The sequence below is a fragment of the Sylvia atricapilla genome, chromosome 2, assembly GCF_009819655.1.
Source record: "Sylvia atricapilla isolate bSylAtr1 chromosome 2, bSylAtr1.pri, whole genome shotgun sequence".
Classification (NCBI taxonomy): Eukaryota; Metazoa; Chordata; class Aves; order Passeriformes; family Sylviidae; genus Sylvia; species Sylvia atricapilla.
In genome coordinates this window covers 68623830-68648086 of record NC_089141.1, presented here as the reverse complement: position 1 = coordinate 68648086, position 24257 = coordinate 68623830, and the positions used below count along the sequence as shown (strand labels likewise).

Genomic DNA, 24257 nt, shown 5'->3' with positions numbered 1-24257 from the left:
GATGTCAAATACACTTTATATGCATTTTAACACTTTAAATTCTATCTTCTGGCTCCTTACCATAATGCACTATTGGACTTAAAAATCAACCCCATGCCAAGGTCAACCCAGAACACAGATACTAGGAAGTTAATTAACTCTACCTCGGACAAAGACAATACATGTAGATTTCATTTAATAGGACTCTTAATGTGAGAGGCTTGTAAAATTGAGGAATATGAGACTTCAGGCAGTTTTGTCTCCTCGATATTTCTCTACAGGCCAGAACCAATACCCTTTGTTACAATTCCTGATTTTACTGTTTGAAGGATGTAGCTGTTATCATGCTCTGGTTAGGGAAGCTGGGCACAAACCTGTCGTGGATAGTCCTTCTGAGACTATATGGTTAGTTATTGGTATGCCTTGATATGATACATAGCTATCTACCTACCTACATAAGAATATTTAATTAAAGTTGTGCAGATAATGTATTTCTTGTATTTTATGGTAGAAGGAAAAATCATTACCAAAAGTTTTGGAACTGTCTCAAATGTATTTTCAAGACAAGATGAAAATTATCTGAGAATATTTTGGATTCTGCAATGTATTTCACTCAATCTGAAATGTAAAATTTATTTACTTACAGATTGTAAGAGGATTTTTTTTCAAAATTCTTAGAAACTGTGAAGATTAGGATACAAAGTAATTAACAGATCATTTGATAAGATAATTTCAGCATTTACTCTTTATTAGGTCCATTTTCAGTACCGAATTTGATCCAAACTTGTATAGTTTCAGTTACCCTAATCTGCATGTAGAGGAAAATATGCTGTCATCTTTTTTGTAATATCTATCAATTTAGATCATTCTATCAATAGAGATCAAATAAAGATAAGGTAAGATAAGATAAAGAATCGGGCATTTTTGTATATTCTTCAGGAAAAAGAGATACATAGAGGTTTTTATACCAAGGAGATAAGTAAAAGAAAATCTAAAAAAACAAAAAGAGAATTAATGAGAATGATTTCTATTTAATTTTCAGAGTTCAATGGACAAGATATGTAATATTTTTTCTAGAATGTTTTTTTCATCTGATTCCATGAATATCTGTCAAAATGCAAGTGAGGCATTTTTAACTGCAGTTACACAAATGAAATTGTGGTTGACTCATTAAACATAGAACTATAATTAGTCTCATCCTAGTATCTGATTGCATTTTAATATGGAACTTGAATAACTTCCACAACAGATCTGATTATTAAAAAGAAGTGTAGAATAACTTGGTGTGTAAATGCATGAAGAGTTTTTAGAAGGTTTTGAAGACTTTCACATGCTAAACTGCCCATTTTTAGTGAAAAATTATTGTGGAATAAAGATGACTACTGATAATCTCTGTAAGGTCTCTTCAGTACAAATCACATATGAAGTAACATATAGAAGTTCTGGTGTGTGTAGTCCTTTTAAAAAGACATTAAGTAGTTAGAGATGCAAAATCATTATCTCTTCCAGGCCTTGATTAGTTCAAAGTGGGATTTCTTTCTGTAATTTTTAGAAGGATCCAGAAAACTGAGTGAGTAGTGACCTAGGTAAGAATCTTCTCTTTCATTTTTTTCTGTGTAAATAAAACATATTTGTTCTTGCTTTCTCTCCTGACAGGTAATTAGTACCAGTAGTCGAGTGAAGTCAAGTAGGCAAAATGGCTTGACAGATTTCCCAATGGTTCCTTGTGAAGATATTCAAATCTCTGCCCTCCTATATTCATATCTTCCTTGCCCAAATCCCTCTTCTGTCTTTTGCTGTCTATGACATCAAATGTTGATGAGTTTCTTCCTAAAGTTTAACATGATGCAATCACTGAATAGGCAGGGTTGGGAGGGACCACAGTGAGTCATCTGGTCCAACCTCCCTGCTCAAGCTGGGTCATCATAGAGCACACTGAACAGGTTTTAGTTTTGTTTTATTCAGTTCTTGAATACATATAGTTAAGGGAACTCCACAGCCTCTCTGATCCATCTGTTCCAGTATGCAGTGATTCACAAAGGGAAGAAGTTCTTCATCACTTTCAGGTGGAACTTCCTGTGCATCATTTTCTGCCTGCTGTCTCTTGCCCCATTGCTTGGCACCACCAAGCAGAGCCTGGCTCCAACCTCTCAACACCCTCCCTTCAGATGCTTTTAGACATTGCTGAGATCCCCTCTGAATCGTCTCTGCTTGAGGCTGAACAGGCCCATCTTCCTCAGCTGGGGATCTTAATTATCTTTGTAGCCCTCCACAGGACCTGCTCCAGGAGCTCTGGATCTGTCTGGTACTGAGGACTCCAAAAATGGACACCATACTTCAGATGCAGCCTCGCTAAGGCTGAGTAGAGGTCCAGGATCAGCTCCCTTAAAATGCTGGCAATGCTCTTCCTAATGTACTCCAGGATATTATTGTCTTTCTTGGACACAAGTGTAACACTGGATCACGTAGAGCTTGTTACCCACCAGGACCTCCAGATCCTTCTCCACAGAGCTGCTTTGTAGCTAGTCAGCCCCCAGCCTGTGTTAGTGCATGGGGTTACTCTTCTCTAGCTGCAGGCCCCTGCATTTGCCTTTGTTGAATTCCAGATGATTTTCTGTTCATCTCTACAACTTGTTGAGGTCTTTCTGATGGGCTGCACAGCACTCTGGGACATCAGCCACTCCTCCCAGCTTTGTGTGCTCAGTGAACTTGCTGAGAGGCGTCTGTGTCTTCATCCAAGTCATTGATGAAAAATGAAAAAGTAATGGGCCCAGTATTAAACCTTGAGTGACACCAATAGTGACATTTCTGTTCTACTACCTATATGATTTTTGCTGCCTACTGAAAAATGGATATTTTCTGCATGTTTTTCTGTTTCATATGTTAGAATTTCCATCAGCCATTCTTTCCCCTGCTGCTAGATACACACACACAGACACATATGTATTTATGTATCTGTATATATACACACATATGTGATACTCCTTTGACAGTCTTCAAAATAAATATTTTATAATTTATAATTTTCTAGAAAAAACCCCAACTACCAAACCTTTTTGGCTTGATAAAGATTGCAAACTTTGAATATCATTATGAAAATAATTTTCCATAAAGACAAATTTATGAAAATGAGATTTTTTTGTGTGTGTGTGTTTGTTTTTTATGCTGTTTGTGTGACATCCATTATTCTCCTTCTAAAGATCTGGAAGTTATTTAATCATAGCACAAGAGGCAATTGTGAGCATAGTTGGCTGGTGACTTATGGTGATGCAGAACATTTTCAAATGAAATGAGAGTCAGAAATTTGATGTTTATAAATAAAAATAATACATACAGAAAACATATCCACATGGTAGATACTGACTGATGGAAAATTAAGCAACATAATATATCTGGGAGGATAATTTGAGGGGATAAAAAAGAATGATTCAACATACTGGAACAATAATAGAAATAGAATGACCAATAAAATTTTCTGAGTTGGTAAACTGGAGAAAAATTTTGGAGAAGTCATAGAGAAAATCAGATGAAAAAGAGGCATTAAAAGAAAAACAAAATTAGATCAATGTGCAAAGAACCTAATCACTTGTAAGATTATTTATCTCTGGTGCTCTGCTCCTACTCACCCTTTTTTTGAGCTCTCATCAGCCAGCTTGATGCACCCTACTATTTTTCTACTCTTGTATTAGGAACATTGCCAATAATTCAATAACATAAAATTAATTGCTGTGTCTTTTTCATGCTGTGATAAGGGTGGACAAAACACTTTCTTGCTTGAGTAATTCTGAACATTTTCCAATCATAAAAGGCTTAAAACTTACTGAGATTAACTGCATGATCAATGTAAATGAAAAGTTAATTACCAGTGAGAAATCATGACCAATTTTTATGCAGTGGAAACTGATGAAAAAAAACCCAGGCACCAAATATTGGTTTAAATGTTAATGACATGTTTTGTTAAATAAAGTAATATTCCCAAATCCATGGCAGTAATCCATGGTACTTACTGACTTCTGATAGGGTCTTTCCCAAGGAAGAACTCTCCAGAATACTTTTGATACGGTACATTCTGCTTCTTATATTAATAGTGATAAAACCTTCTCTGCATAAAATGAGGAAAAATGCAGGAAAGAAAAGTAAGTTGTAGGGGGATTTTGACATCTTTTGTTCCTAGACAAAAGTTAATGAGCTTCTCAGGACTGACTTTTAGAACCCTACATCACTGGAGAGGTGACCATTAAGAACATCTTGTGAGAGCAGGAGGTGTTAGAGGACAGCTGGTAGGTGATGAGTCAGTGAAGAACCAACATGAAGAATGTTCTAGAAAATGGAAATCTGGCCAAGCCCACACAGGTTTATCCCAGATTTAGGCACGATGTTTAATTTAATAGCATGTTTTCATACAGCTTGAACAAGAACTTCCAATTTGATCAAGGATTTCAACTTCCAGCAGGACTGAAGAATTCAGTAGTTTAGATTCAGCCATTCCAGAAAAGAATTCCGCATCAGGACTATGTAATCTCAGCCACAATGTTGAATGGCACTGTGCGGGTTCCTGGTAAATTGAGCACTTGCAAAAGATTCAGCATAGTCCAAAAAGACAAGATATCTCTTGGGAGGGTCTTGAACTTGAAACCTTCCTAAACTTACAGTAGAAGGCTCTGTGATGTTGCTGCAACCAGGTAGCTCCTTCTTATAGTTGGAGCATTCTTTCTCGCTTACTGACTGCCTCCAACCTTATGCACCTATTTGGCGTGCAGCCTGCTGCAGTTTCTCCCAGCTGGTCTATCCATCATAGGTAGTCACAGACTGCTTGCCAGGGTTCTCATGGGGAAGCAAGCAAGGACATTTTCACTCTAATCATGGCACTTTCCACCACTGCTTGCCTTTCCCTTGACACCTAAAACCTGCCTTAAATCTCCAGCCTTAACATTAATGCTGAAAAAGCAAACTGACAGCAATGCTAAGATGAGTGGTTGAAAATCTCAGAAGAAAGTCTCAGTCTTTCTGAGACAGATGACAATTTAATAAAATCATGGAAAGATGAATGAGTAAATATCTGTCTGGGTGACCAGGGCTGTACATATGTCCAGTGTCTCTGGTTAGATACTCTCTGTATAATGGAAGGATTACTAAGAAGCGTAACAATTGAAGTTGGATTATTGATTTATGTCATAAAAGGTAGAGCTCTTTCTGCTGTGTGACAATGTCAGGAGCAGAGATTGAGCATTTGTGTGCTTTACTGTTTTCCTGAGCTAGGCGCAATCATGGGGAGAGCAAGGGGCTGTTTTTGTAATGACATCACTCATAGAGACATCACAAAAGAAGCCCTTTGGTGCTCCAGACAGGGCTAGGCCCCACATCTTCAGTGAAGTGATGAAACTGAGCACTGGTAATTTATAAATCACATATATAGAGATATTTTTTCAGTCAATCTATGTTTGAGGAACTATAATCTGAAACTAATAATATACTCTGTTTAGCCAGATAGTGGTGCTTCAGAGAGTATTGAATAATGGACTTTACAGGATTGACAGAAAACAAAAAATGTGAAATGAAATGAAATGGAGTGGAATGGAATGAAATGAAGTGAAATGGAATTAAATTAAATGAAATAAATAAAATGAAATAAATTTTTCCATTAAATAGTTTGTCCCCTTTCTTCTCATCCAGTTAATATTAGTCATTGCTTGTTTAGGTATATACTAAAAATATATAAAATGGATTTGTAAACATTTGTATATATTTTTTTTCTGTCATGAATTAATGTATGTCACTGAAGTGTTTTACAAACAATTAAGAACTTTCATTGAATAATTTTCTTAAAAAAATTCAGAAAACCTATGTTACAAAGACAGATATATATGGTTGAATGTGATTATACTAAATCCTGCATGCTGTAATGAGCTAATTTGGTAAGAGAAAGGCAGAACAGACCGTAGAGTTGATGAAGGGAAAGATCATTATGTCTAGAAACACTCCTATTAATAGAAGATTTGCTGTGCTTAAATAAGGAACAGAATCTATTGCAATTTCAAAATTTTCAATTAGAACATGGACTGAAATTTGCAAACCAAGTTTATTTATTTAATTTCTTCTTGTAGACCAAACTTCTCACAATACTCAGGTTTGGTACAGACAGACCATCACTAGTTTGAATTGAATTTGTGATGCCATTCTGAGAAGGCTATGAATTTGTTCTGGAGTAGGCTTATCCTACTAAATTTCCCTGTCAGTATACAATTTTAGAAGAGTAAGTTACAAATTACCATTTCAAGAAAGAATATACATGAACAGGGTGGAAATAATCTTCTAGTATTGAATATAATTTTGTCTGATAGTTGACTTTATTGTCTATTTGAATAAAAAGTAAAAATTCTTTTGTAATGACAGAGTAATCAATCCCAGAATATTATTTTTAATTATAATAAAGAAGAATTCAGAATCTGTGTCTATTAGTTTATCAGATTTTTGTCCCTTTTTCTTCTGTAACATATCATATTCTCAGAGACAATTATAAGACTTTAGGTGTAGTGTTTTTCACTGACTTCTATGCGATACTTTCCATCCTGACAGGTTTGTTGCAAATCTTAAACGGTGTTGTTAATTAAGAAAAAAAGAGAAAGAAGATTTTACTGTTTCTCTTTTTCTCATTAAAGTGTTTTTTAGCTATTTCCATGTTATATTTCCTCACTTTTTCTGAAGGCAAATGGATATACAAAATATATATATACACTTTTCTATTCTCTTGGTCGTGATTGAAAAATCAATATCTTACATTTGAAAATGTGATTTTTTGTTTATTTGTTTTTTAATATGAGAGGTGTATTTCTGAAAGCATTTTATATGTGTGCGTATATATATATAAACCCCCAAATATTTAGCATATTTTTATTAAAAAGTGATTATTGTTTGTTTTCTGTCTTCCATAACCTTTGTTTATTTGTTTTTAGCCTATCATTTACACAGATAATGAAAGGAAAGCAAAAGAATAATGGGGAAAACATAAAGAAAGGAAATTGTAATGAAAAAAGTGTACGAGCTAAGGAAAATTAAGAGAAAGATAAATCTGCCACAGGTTATAATAATGTAAAAAAAAAAACCAAAAAAACTCATGAAGCAAAGGGTATGTATTTTTAGGTTTACATTCTGAGTCCTAGTAGAGAAGAAAGCAAATATAATGGTTTAACTGAACATTTCCAGAACTATTTCTCTGATCTGAGGGTTAACAGAAATTGAAATAATTTTTCGAACTACAGTACTGAAAATGAAAGGTGGAGAGTGCAATGCAGTGCTTATGAGTTGTATAAATTGCCAGAACATTTTTTTCTTCATTTGTCACATGCCACTATGAGAGGTGATGTTTTTTGTAATTGGAAGAGTACATTTACATGGAGTTTTCTACCGTCAGCAACTTAGTCTCCAGTAATGTGTTCTGTATTTAATTAAAAAGACTGAACAAAACTCTCAACATTTACATATGTTACCAGATTTTAGGTCACATGACTTTAAAAGCAGAATTAAAACAGCTAAGACACTTTCAACGAAAAGAGAAAATCATCTGTCTATTCTGAAGTATTCTAAGACACCTATGTTTTCCTTATCTCACTTTGTTTCTGACACAAGTAGGCAGATAAGTAGTATTTCACAATGCTGATCAGTGACAGGGCTCTCATTCACTTTGGATTTGACCAGTTGTCTGTGACTCTGTGGTACCAATAGAGACAGGGGTGGTTTTCCAAAAAGAGCAGATGCAGACTCTTGCTAAGCCTTATTAAAGTGATCTAAGAGCAAGCACTTGCAATTATCTTAAGCAGCTGCTTACACGTTTCCGTCAGTCAGTTACTGCTTTGTGTCTGTGCTGAGCTGACCACAACTGGCAGATATCCTGTCTTTTTGGACTATGCTGAATCTTTTGCAAGTGCTCAATTTACCAGGAACCCGCACAGTGCCATCCAACATTGTGGCTGAGATTACATAGTCCTGATGCAGAATTCTTTTCTGGAATGGCTGAATCTAAACTACTGAATTCTTCAGTCCTGCTGGAAGTTGAAATCCTTGATCAAATTGGAAGTTCTTGTTCAAGCTGTATGAAAACATGCTATTAAATTAAACATCGTGCCTAAATCTGGGATAAACCTGTGTGGGCTTGGCCAGATTTCCATTTTCTAGAACATTCTTCCTGTTGGTTCCCTGACCCAATTGTTTTCAAACTCTGCTCCAGTGGGATGGAAGACAGAATTGGAAGAGCAAAATTGATAAAATGCAAAGTTTGAGATAAAGACAATTTAATAGATAAAGGAGGGAAAATAACCCAGCACACCAAGCCCTAACAAAAATCTCAAGTGATGCTAATGCAATCACTCACCACCTCCCACAAGCACACTGATTACCATTCAAGCCCTGAGCAATGATCTTGTTGAAAAAAACTCCCTCCTTTCAGCTTTTATTACTGAGTATGATGCTATATGGTATAGAATATCCTTTTGGTGAGTTGAGATGAACTGGCCCATCTGAGTCCTCTCCCAGTCTTTTCTTATCCCAAGCTTACTGGTGGAACAGATGTGGAAACAGTAAAGGCCTTCCTGTTGCATAAGCATTGCTCAGCAATAGCTAAAACATTGTTTTGGTGACAAATCTAAAACACGGCCCCATATGAGCCACTATGAAGAAAAATCCTGACCAACCCAGTGCAGCCATAAAATTCATAACCACAAAACAAAATACCTGAGGCTAAGGGTCAATGGTTTTACCTCTAACAATAAGTTTGAAATCAGCTATTATGAAGATGATCAAAAGTCCTCTAAAAAGGAATTTTCTGTTTGTCAATTTTCTGTTAGTATTCAAGAGACTAAGCCATCTACATTCTTTCTCAGTGAACAATGTCTAACGGAAATGTGTAACTTAAGAAATTATTATTATTAAAATCATCAAAGCATTGTGATGAAAATAACTCAGTAAAATTATGGGCAAATATATTTTGTAAATAGAAATTTAAACCCAGTTTATTTTAGGAACACTTTTTATTCTAATGAATTTTCTTTTTTGCATTTAGTGAGAGGGGTTTTGTTTCATGTATTTAAGTATATATATTTTTTAATAAATCAAAGGAAATGCTTACCAAAAAATAAGGTGCATAACCTTATTCTTACATCTTATGCCTTATAAATCAATCACTCAAAAAAAATTTATCAAAAAGGGCAGTATTTTCAGCCCACGCTGAAGTAATAAAGGGAAAAATAAAATAAGCACTCTGGCTGCTAGTGGAAAGACATCATCCCCAAGTTAGAAATATCTCCTTTTCCACTGATTCTTTTGTTATAAATTTATGGAGCTTATTTGGGTCACATCTATAATACATGTAGTCTATGCTGCACTAGCTTTGTAATAAACAGGTAACTTTGTCATAGATATCTTGACATAAAATTGTAAAGTAGAACTCATCTAAAAAAAACAACAGAAACTTCACTTGGTGTAATCAAAAATAAGGTTCTTTAACACCAATGTAATGGCCACAGAATCACAGCTACACTAAGGTTGTAAAAGGCTTTTAAGATCATCAAGTTCAGCTATTAATCTACTACCACGTCCACCATTAAACTGTGTCCCTAAGTGCCACATCCAGATGGGGTTTTAAACACTTCCAGAGAGAGTGATATCATCCTCTTTTGCCCTGGGCAAATTATTAAAATGGCTGACCATCCTTTCATGAAGAATTTTTCCTAATATTCAATCTAAACCCCTTTGGGAGCAAGCTGAGACCATCTCCTGTCCTGTCATTTTTTACCTGAGAGAGGAGAGTGACTTCCACTTCACTAGAACCTCCTTTCTGGTAGTTACTAGGGAGGTCTTTCCTGAGCCTCCTTTTCTCCAGGCTAAACACTTGCAGCTCCCTTATCCACTTGTCACAAAACCTGTGCCCCAGACCCTCTGACAATCCATGGAACAAATTCATATCTCTCCAATTCAACAGAAAGATTGCTGGGGGAATCATTTTGACTGTTTTGTTTTGTACAATGTTTTTCCTTTTTCCTCTGGTTAGTACATAGTCTCTGATTGTACTCATAACTGTGATCATGCAATCTCTCAATCTTTACGTTCCCAAGCTTTGCAAAAGAATAATTTTTACCTTCAAGACAGAAAATATTTTCTTTATTCTTCTTTCTAATAACTTTATTTAATCTTAAGAAGAAAATCCAACTCATTAGCCAGGACAAGGTATATCAATATTTCTTTTTCTAAATTACAAGCTAAAAAATAGAGACATCTGTAATTTCTAAATGAATGCAGTTGTTTATAAGAAATTTTGTTGGTTTTGGCATATTTAAATCACCTTCATTTTTCTATTTTTTAAAGTCCATGCTTTAAAATCCAAAAATATATATTTACCTGCTTTTAGACTGTATTTCCATCTGTTCTTTTGCAAAATGTTTTGTAACTGAAGGTACAGATAAACGTGTTATCAAAACATTGCCATCATTTGATGGATCTCTTTGCACTTTGGTATAATTTGGAAAAGAATAATTGATTCAACACAAAATTTCTCTACTGCCGTAGCCCCAAAATCCATTTCTCATTCCCATGCTCTTTTTATCAGTTAGCTTTTCTCCTATCTCAAGCTTCCACAAATATATTGTGCTCAAGAGTTTGACATTTATACTAAAATGCTAGCCTAAGAGCAGTAAGCTGCACTGCCTGGGTGAAAACCTCTATATTTAATTTTGTAAATGTTAAATTATTTTTTGAGTGGCAACTCCTATAAACATTGCAACCAATTTTTCTTACTTGGGATTTGCAGAACAACGTAACAGATGATGGCAATCGGCAAACTGCACACACATGGAACAAAGACTACTGTGCTTTGGGGCAAAGTCTTTTGTTAAGTGCTCCTGCAGAGCACAATACCCCAGAAGGCTCATGGGGGAAATTTGACTGCTGACATACAATTTCCAAGAGTTTCCAGCTGCTGAGTTTCTGAGTGCACGATTTTTTGATATTCTTTCAGAAGAGACAGCACAGACTCATAGAGACAGGCAGTTCTTTCCATTTAATGTAAGTGGAGAAGATCTAGATTTCTAGATCTTCTCTAGATCTAGAGAAGATCATCATCTCTAGATTTATCTCTAGGTATATATAGATTTATCTCTAGGTATATATAAAGCAGCCGGGTTTTTCTGGCTTACTGTAGCAAAATCATACATAGGGATGGAGTGCACTTAATGTGCACTTTCCAAGTATTATGATAGACAGTAAAATATTTGTTATCATTACATCCACTATTCAGATGAAGATGTTCTTTGAAGAACTATATAGTTGACCTTAGAAGAGTAAGAATTTGAGGAGAATTCCTGTTGTTTCAAGGCAAATTCTCTGGTTTTTCTCACCCAAGATTCAGGTGGTTTTAAAGTCTTTTGTCCTCTGGAAAGCCCTGAGCCAGACACAAGAATAAAGTGAAGTCTTTGAGGTCTTGTTTCTCAAGATTTCTTGCGTTGTTTACTATTTCTTATCTTAAAATTTTCTCTGTTTCCAGCCAAGGTCTGTTCAGCAGTGCGGGCAACAGGAGACTCCTCCTCAATGGGAGGTTGCTGCTCTCTTATACCAAAAATTACACGTCTCTTGTTTACAATTATATACCAATACCTATCACCTATACTAAAGAGGTCATTTCTACTCTGACCCAATCTCCTTGAACTACTTTGTGCCGCCTACACAGCAGAAGATGGAGGACAAAGGGAGAAGAAGAAGAACTCAGGGAACTGCCTTAAATCCTCCATCTTGTTCCCCATTTACCTCCATTCTAAGAACCCCAAAACTGCAGAATTTTCCACCCTGTGATAAGCTACACTACCATATTTCACACCTTTGTGACTTGTAATTCCTCTGTCAGTGTTGGAAGCCTTTCCCATGGACTGCAGTCAAAACCAGTGTCAAAACCAGCTCTGTGCCAGGGTCTCCAGCTCCCCTGGACAGGTTCCAGATGCTCCATCCAGGATTCAAACCCTCTTGCTTGGGCCCCAGACAACTCTGCCAAGGTTCCTGACCCTCCAGGGTGACCAAAGGGATGCCCTGGTCTCTAACAGCAAATATAGAAAAAGTTTTCGTGGAAATATAGAAAAACAGAGGTTTTAAAAGCTATTCGGACAATCTCCCTACCTCCTTGTTTTCTTATAACATACTCTTTATTTTCATATGTGGTCTGTGCTTTCTTTATGTAGACAATAATCTCTGTGGGGCATCCATTTGCTATGTACAATAGGTCACAGATATTAGCCATACAAAAAGGGAAAGCCTTATTTTCTTTGTTATCCAAAATAATAAAAACAAAACCTTTTCCCTGTTTACACAATAATTTTTTTTGTTATAAATATGATTTGGTTTAATAAATAAACCCTTTTATGAGGATCTTCACAATTCCCCGAACATTTCCTCCTTACATGAAACAGAAACAGGTAATACTCTATCCTCAAAAACAATAAAAAAAATTTAACTCCTGTCCCCAGATCAGAAAGTTGTCAAAATATATATATATATTTTTAAAATTTAAAGTTCACTTCGGTGCTTCTTGCACAGGTTCTACAGGAATTGTGATGAAATTCTTTTTTTCTGGTGGTATGGGGACACTTGAACAGTAGTTAGAATGGAAAAAATAGTGTTCATATGATGTTATTTCCCAATCTTTCAGAGGAAAGTTGGAAAAAAAAAAAAAAAAGGCAAAAAAAAAAGGCAAAACAAAGCAAAACAAAAGCAAAAACAAACAAACCAACTCAAACAAACAAAAAACCAAACAAAACCACAACCAACCAACCAAAACCCAGAAAAAAATCCAATCTACAACAACAATAAGATAGACAAACAAAACACCATAACCCAAAATCAACTATAACAAAAGCTTAATTGTTGTTTAGGATGTAATTTTTGCCTGGAAATTAAGGGGACTTTCAAGTGCAATATTTCTAACGTAAGCTCAATAGGATCAATATACTGAAATAAAAACCAGTCATACCTGGGAAAGCAGCTGTGACACAGAATTTTTTATATATCTTCATAAAAATAAGAATTTAAAAACCCAAACAACTGATTGATGGTTATAAATTTCAACACTTTCAGACAAATATAATAGTTTCTTTCACAACATCAACAACAACAACAACAACAAAATCTAGCACACCGTACTATTAGTTACACTGATACACTTTTCTGATCTTTATTTTTAAAAGGGCTCTAAAGCTATTTCCTCATGCTAAGAAGCTACCCCTCCTTATTTTTCTTTTCAGAGGGAATGAGTCTCTCAGAGGGAATGGTTTACACATGGAACAATTTTACAGCAGTTAGTATTGCTATATATTAAGCATATTTTTTAGCATGAATCCAGAGAAAATAATTTAACAATAGATTATAATAAAAAAAGCAGGACTTGATCTTACTGTGGATATATGAAATAGGATTTGTAATTACCATTTCCTTTGGGAGATTAAAATATTAACACTACGCTAGTTGCACAGACTGTTCTTATGACTGCTATGTATAAACATCTCAATGTTTATTTATTTCCCAGTATATTTCATGTAAGGTACCCAGGAGGGACAAGCAGAGGCTAATGGCATCTGGTCTGATCTGTCTGATAATGCTCCAGATCAGACACATAGACTCTACTATCAGGATGTTCAGTTTGTCTGCTCCTGCTAGCTAGAGAAAGCACAATGGGTCACCTTAGCCCTGGAAGAATATTTGATTCATATTGTATAGTCAGAGCCACAAATTTGGGTTCTTATTTTGATTTAGATTGCAGTGATCAGGTGTAAGACAGGAATGGTTGGCAGGGATCCCCAAGCAGCCCCAGTCACCTGATTTACATTATGTTGATTTTGGCTGAAGTAGAGTTAATTTTCTTCACAGTGGCTGTACAGGGCCGTATTTTGAACTTGTGCTGAACACAAGGTTTATAATAGAGAGATGTTTTTGTTATTTCTGAGCAGGGCTTACACAGAGCCAAGGCTTTTTCTGCTTTTCGTGTTTCCATGCTGGCAATGAAGTTGGGGGTGCATGGGAGGTTGGGAGGAGACACAGCTGGGACAAGTGACTCAAAAGGGATATTCCATACCATATGACTTTATGTTCAGCATATAAACTGAGATGAAGAAGGAAGATAAGGGGGATGTTTGGAGTTATGGTGTTTGTCTTCCCATGTAACCACTGTGAGTCATGGGGTCCTGCTTCTTTGCTTATGTGTGCAGCTTTTGCACTCTCTATTACATTTTCTGTATCTCAATACATGAGTTTTCTACCCAGTTTTCTAATTATTCTATTCCCTTCTCCTCCCCACTAGTGGGAGTCTGAGCAAGTAGCTGTTTGGTACTTGGTTACTGGCTGGGATTAAATCATGCTAGTATCTTACCATTCCTTTTCCTGTTTCTTGACCTCACATTCTATTGCTTGATATCTCTCTTTCTTTGCCCTTTTCTATTCCCAAATAAGTAGTCGATTGATTCCGACTTTACTGTGTCTGTGTCCAAATTTGGTTTATCTAGTGCTGGTACCTAGACCGTTCCTTAATTATGCAGTATCACAGAGTAACTGAGGCACTGGCTGTCTTGCTGCCCTCCAGAAGGTCCACAGTGCTGCCAGTTATCTACCTGCCTGGGATGTCTGGCCATGTCTCTCAAATCTCTCCCTTAGCAGCCCTCTCAGTACCTCAGAGTGCTATCTGTAGCTCTTGTAAACTTCTTACTCTTTTATTTATGACTTCCAGCAATTTCTCATTTTACATCTGGCAGCTTCTCTTGTCTTGTTTAGTTACCTTAATCTCAGATGTGTCCTGAGTCAGTGCCTCAGACAATTGCTTTTAAACCTAGCATAAATATCTACATTCAGGCACCATGGGGAAAAACAAATAAACACACAAATGCACAGAACTGTGTTTTAAAATATAGGAATTTTATTTTTTAAAAAAAATTTTAATTTAAATCTATCAGGTTTTTTGTAAACCTAACAAATATTTACAAGACAAGCTAAACTAGTTAGCAAGCAATTATTTAGGAGAGTTAATGTTATTATGTATGCTGTTACAATTTTTTAATGATAAGAAAAATAAGCTGCTCCTATTTAATCAATTTAAAATTGAAACATTTGGATTTCTTTTAATAAATACAGAGATTCATTTTTGTCTCATTCAGTTTCTAGTCTATCTTTTGACTTTCCTTTTGCAAGGTAAAAAATGGAGAGACTTTTTCTTCTTTCAGGACATGCTGAAGATAAATTAAATCAAGAATATTCCAAAGACATGCAGTTTTCGTGCATTAGTCAAGTAAAATTCAAACTGGATTCAATTAATAATATATTACACACAAGTTCTTATTCAGTATTAAATTAAAATGTTATAGGGAGAATAGAGAAATGCTTAAGAAAAAAAACCCCACATATTTTTTACATGTTCGAAGTTGAAGAAGCCATCATTATTTTGATACAGTTTGATTATTTTGTAGAACCTCATACATACTGAGATGAGATGCACAGGGATTTTCTCAGTAAAAAAAGAAAAATTTGAAAGAATTAATTAAGTGTAAGTAAATTAGTCTTGGAATGTAAGCCCTAAAACAATAAGTGAAAAAAAAGCAATCAAAATATATACATATTTCAAATCAATCTGATTTTGTATTATATTGTTCTATAATTTTGTTTTCATTTTTGTTCTTTTCATTATATTTCTGATTTAATTTTAATTTCTAAACCATGCTAAATACTATTCTTTTAAATAGTTATTTTTCTGCTACAGGATTTTAATCTGGTAATTTCTTTCATAAACTATAATTCAATAGAAGTCAAAAGTTGAATTACTTTAATTACTAGTAGTTCCATATCTTTACTATATGACCTGTTTCTAGTTTCTTAAGAGGTATTCAGCCTATTTATCCTACTTCTTCCTTGTTTCATCCTAGCAGTGCAAAGCTCCATGAGATTTTTTTTTCTTTTGTTTTTTGTGGGTGGATAATTTTTCCCTCATTTTAACAAAAGAGCATATCATACTACCTAAAATAACTCAAAAGTGAAGAAATTAAATGTTATGGCAAATGCAAAGTCTATTTAAGGAGTTAAAAAGCCTACCAAACACTGAATGATCTAGGAATTAACATTCAATTAGCTGTTGAGCTATTTTTTTTCACTATTGAAAGGCCAACTCAGTAAAAGAAACAGTGCCATAAATGGGTAATTAAAGTGCAAACTGAGATATTCCTGTAACTGTATTTAATTAACTCACTAATGTTACAGAAAATTAATTAAATGGAAAGGATTAAAGATTGAAAAAGCCAAATGTCATCTAAGATGCCTGAATTCAATAATTTTAGCTCAAACAATGTCTCCTTGGCAATTATTGCAAGATTACTGTATATTTTTGAAATTCACTTTCTCAGTTATTTCAGAAATATGAATTTCACAAAGGATGATGTAATTTCCTACCTAATATCTGGAATTTTTAGTTTAAAATATTGTAAGTACAATACTTTTATATTTTATAAAAATATATACTTACATATATTTTTATACTTTTATATACCTTTATACTTTAATATGAATAAATAATTAAAGGGAGATAGTCATAAGAAGTATACCAGACTTTGCATGGAAAATTGGTAATAAAATTCTAAAATACTGCTTTACAATGTAAGCTTAGTACCAGTGCCAATAACGTTAACAGTTAAGTTGCAAGAAAACAGTCACATGACTTTTTTTTCTAGGTACTTGCATTCTCTGGGTTGTAAATGAACTGTAACTGTGGCTGGAATCAAATTTACTTTCCCACATGGAGATTTGATTTGTCTCACTTTCTGTGCAAGAACATAAATCAACATTTAGGAAATACAAATTTTTAAGATCAAAGCCTTAAAAAAAAATCTGAAGTCAGTTTTAGTCATCTGTTTTGTGGGTTTTGTTTGATTTGGTATTGGTTTTTTTTGGGGTTTTGTTTGTTTGTTTGTGGTTTTGGGTGTTTGTTTGTTTGTTTTTGGTTTTTTTACCTATTACAGACAACAGAATCCTCCTCTGCTACTATATTGCTTCCTGTATTAGTGGTTAAACGGCAATTATCTGTTAAAAAAGACGCTAATGGTTCTTTATTTCTTTGATATCTAATAATCAGCACATATTATGAAGTGATTTTTGACTTTTGGCTTTCCTTGTTAAAAGAGGTAGAATTTTTTCCATAATCTAAACTTAAACTTCAAGACTCTGATCTTCATGTCGTCTGGGATAGTGATATTAAAATCATCCTGTTCTAACTAATCAAGACACTCCATTCTCCCCTAATCCTTCTAATGCACAGTAAAATAAAGAATATTCACAGAATCTTTCACAATAAAACCTATTTAGTAATATTCAGCATAGCTTCCTGTTCTTTTTTGAATTTGCTTCACATACTTTAACATACGTTTCTGAAAATATGGATATGCAGTTGCCGCTTACTGCATGATATTTTTGACTAATTGTATGAACTATTGGGATTTGTGATGACGTGCTCTAAAATGAAGATCAAATATTGTATGGAAAGACATTAATTCTTCTCTATATATAGAGTAAAGTGGTTTTCTGTTCACAAAAAATCATAGAGCAGCTGCCTAGATAAATTAGGACAGTTGTTGGGTGAAGTGTTTTTGTGAATCATCATTCAGCAACATTGCCAAAGACAAAATATTGATGCTAATAGACCAGTAATGTGTGCAAGTGAGGTAATTTGCCTGAACTACTAATTTACATTCTGGGTTAATTCAAAGACATCATAAATTGTTTTTATTGTCTTTTTCAATTCCATTGTTTTCCATAAAGCATTACTAATAGCTAATTTTAATCAATTAATTGTTAATATAATGGATAATTTATCCTAATTGACAATTCAAAATTTTCTTTTTTAACTAATGACTTATTTAATTTTTTGATAAGACCTATTTCAGTAAAATAAAAATAAAAAATCAAAACCAAAACTCCATAGCTTATAATTTTACTCTGTATCCAAAGCAAAATATTGCAAGTTAATTTCCCCACTGCTGCAAGCAGATCACAGTTGCGGCAAAGGTGGCCGAAAGTATTCTGGGTTGTACTTGTAAAAACATCATCAGTAGGTCAAGCAAGATCATCCTCCTCTTCTACCCCCCACTGTTGAAGCCAGATATGAACAGCTGGACCCAGTCTTTGGATCCCCAGTGCAAGGGAGACCTGGATATACCAGAGTGGGTCCGGCAAATGGTCAGAAACATTATTTAGGTCTTGGAGCATGTATGATGTGAGAAGAAACTGAGAGTTTATAATTTAACATTTATGTGTTTAAATACCTAGGGGTTGGAATAAAGAAAACAGTCAGACCTTCTCAGTAGTGTCCAGTTAAGAGACAAGAGGACATGGGAACAAACTGAAATGCTGGAAATACCCCTTAAATATGAGAAAATAATATTTTTACTATCAGGGTTAGTAAGTGCTGGTGCATTTTGACCAGAGAGGTTGAAGCAGAGTCTCCATTCCACTAGATACTCAGTCCCTAACTTGACACAACTTGGGGCAACTTACCTTGGCTCAATATTCTTTCAGCAGAGGAGTTGGACTAGACAATTTCCACAGCTTCGCCTACACTTCTATGATTTTGTAATTCTGTGAAGTTCCTCTGCATTAAAAATAATAGATTTTCAGAGCAGAAAACAACCTTTTTCTATTAATTGGGAAATTTGTTGTTGCAACTCTAATATAAAGTTGGAAATATGTACATGTGAGCAGGTGTGCAAAATTCAGACCTTTAGGAAGATTTACAGCAAGTTAAGAAATGAAATATTATTCTGGCCCTTCATATCCCTTCCCAAGCTTATTACTTTATTTCTGAAAGCTTTTGTTTCATGCATCAGTGATTCAAATAATATCATGGAGCTTCATTTACCTAAAAGGTGGTTGTGAACTATCTTTTGGGTCTTTAGAGCATTTGTCATTTTTTAGGAGTTGTAGGTACCTTCACTTCTAAATAAATACGTCTAAATTAATGAAGATGTGCCTAACTTTTTCCATTAACAATAGAGAGACTACAAAGCCTAGGCAGTAGACGAGTAATAGGCCTTTAACTTTTATATGGATGATATAAAGTGAGATGAACACAGAACAAGACATGGATGTCAGTAAAGTGCCTTACTTAAATTTGTATGCAGATGTGGGTGTATTGTCAAAGGCAAAATGTCTAGAAAATCCTAAAGAGCTTTCACTAGGAACAGATACTTCAGGCTCAATTTAATTGCCAACCAAATATTCAGTATTACTTGACATACTGAGGGTATCTGAGACATCCTCTAAGAATTTGCAGGCGTTTTATGGCACATACACAGTTTGATACTCCATGCCATTCTGGAGGCCAAACATCTCACGTGGAGACTGTCTGGGAGCTCATATTGCACCAGATAACTCTGTCTGCGTGACTGAAATGAGTCTGTCAGAAGAGCCAAGCATTCGTGAACCGTGTCACAGTATTACTGAACTTGCTTAAGAAGTTACTCTATGTGTAATTGTATTTTAAAATACAAGTACATGTACATTATTGAAATTCTGAACAAGCTATTCATCAGAAACATCACACTCTAGGGAGGAATGCAAAACTGAAAAAGGCCATAGTGACATAATTTAGCATATTAAATTTTGGACATGAATATAACCTTTTGACACAGGATAATATCTTGAAGAACATTTAGAGAAGAAGTGTTATCAATTATTTAAATCTTATGCTTTGCACCTGTCACAGAAGAAGATATTTCCATTAATAAAACAAATTAGAAAATATCCATCTAAGCTTGCTATGTCAGCTTGCCAATACAGCTTGTGGTCTATCAGAGCAGGGGAGCAGATTTGCTTCTATCTTATTTTTCATTTGGCTGTTTTGGTTTTATTGGAGTTTTTTGCTTACATAAATAGCAGAAATACAAAATATATTCATTTTTATATTTTTATAATGGAACATATTTAATATATAATGTTTTATAATAATTTCAAACTCCAGTTAAGCACAATACAATTGGAGAAGGGATACTGGTTTTTAAAGTGAAGGGTTTTAGTGTATCTTCCACAGGTTTATTATGGTGTTTATGTCTGGGAACTTAGGTCTCCAAAGCCAGTGGGGAATCTTGCTTAAGAATGGAAAGCACAGTGTGTCTCTTAGCTATGTAAAGATCATATCATTCTTATTCATTTTTATATTTTTTTCATTCATTTAATGGTGGATTCTTTGTTATTTTGTCATTACCAAAAGAAAATTAAATGCACTGTATTTTCTAGCATATAATGTAAGATATATTAAATATTATATTAAATTATTTTAATAAACAATAAATAATTAGAAACAATTTATTTTTGAAATTTTTAAGCTCCAGAAATCTGGGGTCTCACATGAGCAATCATTGTATAGAGATTTTGGAAACACAGCTCATAATAAGTACATTTGTATATACATATGCATATGCCCATATAAATCTTCCCCATTGTCTTTTTATATTATTCAATAAGTCTCAATCTGACTACTGGAAATATTCCCCTTCTTCCATAATTTCAACTATGCCACAAGCCCATGCACAAGAAATACTAGTCCTAAGTACAGTGATCACTTTCTGTTTGGGGTTTTGTTTGGTTTGGGATTTTTTAATGGGATGACAACAGGCTGAGTATTTGCAGCAGCTATGGAAAAAAAGGAGATGGAATAGGAAAAGAAAGAGTGAACACAGCAGGTGATGTCACCTCTCTAGATATTTACAGACTCCCTCACATTACTTGGGAGACTGGTACAAATACTTCCCACTCTTATTCACTAGAGACGTATTTTCTTCATTAAAATAAATTCATTTAGTTAGTAGCGTGCACAATAAAAGTATCAGAAACTCCTGGAAGAAAAGGCAGAGGTAAAGCAGCAGCCCCCCACACACGTTGGTATCAGAGAGACTATGTGCTCAGGCTTCCTTCTCCTGACCGATGACATTTTGTGGTTGCAGACGAAAACTATAACTTGTGCCTGTAACCTTTTGAGGTGGTTTATGACTAAAATTAGTTATTCCAGGTAACGTATGCAGCTCCCAGTACTGGATATTGGCCACCTTTAAATTCTGATTACATTTCTTCTCCTACCTCTTTGTAAAAGAACTGTGTTTGATTTTACACCCTCACAGGCAGATGAACTGAGACCACAGCAGGGAAGAAGATGGTTAGGGCTCAGATCTTTAGACAGCTTGCTATCTAAAAAAGTAAGTAAGCTGGTGGTACAAATACATCAGATATTTATGAAAATACCACTAATATATATGTGTCCTTTATGTGCTGACTTAACTCTGAAAAATTAGCCTTAGGTGTCTGTGTAATATAAGGAATATACAACAGAGTTGTGAGTCAAATCCAATTTTTCTAGATATCAGATTGTGTTCCTTAATCACTAGAAAATTCTTTGCTTTTGACCTAAAAATCTATTTAATTCTACACCTTGGCTTAAAAAATAATTATTTGAGGCATTTCGTGCAGACTTACATGAATGTTTATCTTCAGCAGAAGGGAATTAGAAAGGATAATTATTTATCTTTTGTTTTGTTTTGTTTTGTTTTGTTTTGTTTTGTTTTTGTTTTTGTTTTTGTTTTGTTGTTTTTTTGGGGTTTTTTTGTTTGGTTGGTTTTTTTTCAGAAATTTGTAAATATTTTAACTAGACTATGAACAAAATCTCTGTCCACCCTTTCCAAAGATATAGTCTGTTTATCCATTTAACAGATTATTTTTTATAAACACTACTAGGAATATATGACCCGTTTATATCTTCTCATCTCCCTGCTAATGTGCATCCCTATGCTCTACCTTTTAACATTCCTTGTGCTCTCTTTGCCAGCAGGCATTCAATGCTGCAAATTGAAACACATTGGTAATCCATTTCACTTGCAGGTTCAGGCCATTTCCTCTGCATGGAGCAGAGAATGAGCTGCTGGTCTGACTGAGATTATCAATGTCTATGTAAGCAAAAGGAATTAATGCATTGAACATTCCTATAGTCTGTATTTGTGAGCATAGATCCCTGTGAGCAATTAACTACTCTAGTTTAATTCTGGATGTGCTAATCTATAATAAAATGCAGGCAAGGTCACTCAATGCTGTACTCTTCAGCTTCTCTGAACAAAGTTTTCTGGGATAATAAATGCATATTTTAGTTTTGTTTCTGTCTTATGTTGTTTTCCTCACATGGAATTGGGGAAAAGAGAAAGCATTAAATTATGATATTCACATGGGAAGAGATAAAAAGAGAGCATAATGTTTCACAGTATAGTTTCTTTACTGAATGAGACTAACTAGTAAAGGATCTGAATGGTCCTAAATATCTCTATGTATTTTCCCATGGTTTTGTTTTTGATCAAACATCAAATAAAAATGGACAGAGTAGTAAAGGAGTACTCCAATTTATGGCATACATAAGCAAGCCTTCAGGAAGTCCTTCCAGTACCTACAGGTATGAGTGGAACTTCTCCCATCATTAATCCAAATCAACTAGTACAAATAATCAACTGATTATTCCAAATCAACTAGTATAAGATTTGTTTAGCTTTTTCTTAAATTTCAGTACAGATAGATTAAATCACAGCTTTTTATACAGAGTAGTGGTTTATGACAGATTTCACAAAGTCCTTCATTTGTTCTCAGATGTAACAGATATGCATGCTTGGTTGACCAAATCTGATAATATGTTATAGAGTTCTTTCTGAGAAATTTACCTCAAATTTCCACGACTTTTCGAAAATGTTCTGACACTTGTTTACACATCATATTATCTGAATAACCATTCTTCCACATTCTTCAGTCCTTAATTTTACTTCTATTTCAAAAGACTTAATTCAAAACAGATTTTTGCTTTTTTTTTTTTTTTTTTTTTTTTTTTTTTTTTTTTTTTTTTTTCCCCAGTGAGTTATTTCAATAGCAAAAAGACACTGCAAATATCTGAAATTTGTAAAAGATAATTACAAGGTACTTAATAAACATTTTCCTTTGAGTATGATATATGTTCAGATTGTCTTTTTATTTTCGGTGTTATTTTAAAAGTAATCTCAAAATTGCAAGACTGTGAAAAAGTTGACAGTCTATAACACAAAGATATTAAACTGCAGGTGTTTGCCTTGCCTCAAATATTGGTTCTAGATTCCAACGCTGACATTGATGAGTTCTGTAGATTGACAGCTTAAGACAAAAGACTGAAACACAGACACAAATAATCCGCTACACTTGAGTCCCTTGGCAGCAGAATATTTGACAGCCCTAATTATCTTGACTGGAAAATGGATGTCTACAAGCTTAGATAGGCTGTGATATTTTATTAGCTTGCCAAAACTTAGGCTGTAAAGAATGTGAATCTGGTTTCTTGGGAGAAAGATTGTCATTGACTACATAGCATAACTTGAAAAGTATTGAAAACATTTTACTTAATATAAACCTTACTTTTTTTTCTAAATAAGTTTGAAGTGAAGTTAGACTACCGCTTTCTTTTGTATGGCCTTTTCAGGGGGACACATTTATTAAAAAGGTAGATAATAATATTGAAATGTAACTCAGAGAACATAAATGTAGGTGCAACAAATCCTGTGTTTTTTAACAGCTTCCCCAGGGTCTGGTTCTTGAACAGAAAAGGAGCATGAATGGGTAGTTATACTTAGGTCCTCACGAATATTTTCTGAACTTTAAAATTAAAGTCATCAACATCATATGACAGTCAAATAGTACTTATTCCTGTACTTCACATAAGAGTATGTGAAAAGCACTTTATAGACACTCTACGTAAGCCTATGCCATTCAATTTAAGTTTTTAATGTCACTATAAGTCTAGTTAGACCAAACTCAATTAAAACATTGATGTTTTGTAAATATGTTTTATTTCTTCCATGCCTGATAGAAAATGATATTTTCTTTTATTTTTACATACAAATAACAATGACAAACAGCATAAAACAGAAGAATCTTTTAAGAAATGTATCCTCACTTCTCTCATCAGCAAGTTTCTGTGTACTTTGTGTGATAAAAAATTGTGTTAATGGTATAGTAAAATTTAAAATGTATGTACTAATGTATACAGAAAGTCTCTTTAATGCTGATCTATTTGTGATCTGCATTTGTTTGACTATGCAGGAATGAAGCTCTCCTTTTCTTTCACAATAAAATTTGAACCCTTCTTTCAAATACTTCTATGTTGTATTTCTCTAGGGAATGGTTTTTCCCCAGGACAACTGAAGCTTGTAACCATGTAGTTTTACCCTTCT

At 34.3% G+C, this 24257-nt stretch overlaps 1 long non-coding RNA gene across 2 annotated transcripts in view; it reads right to left on the bottom strand.

Moving 5' to 3' along the window:
- Positions 1–24257, bottom strand: part of LOC136357837 (uncharacterized) — a 604229-nt gene that overhangs the window by 579069 nt on the left and 903 nt on the right. The window lies entirely within an intron of this gene.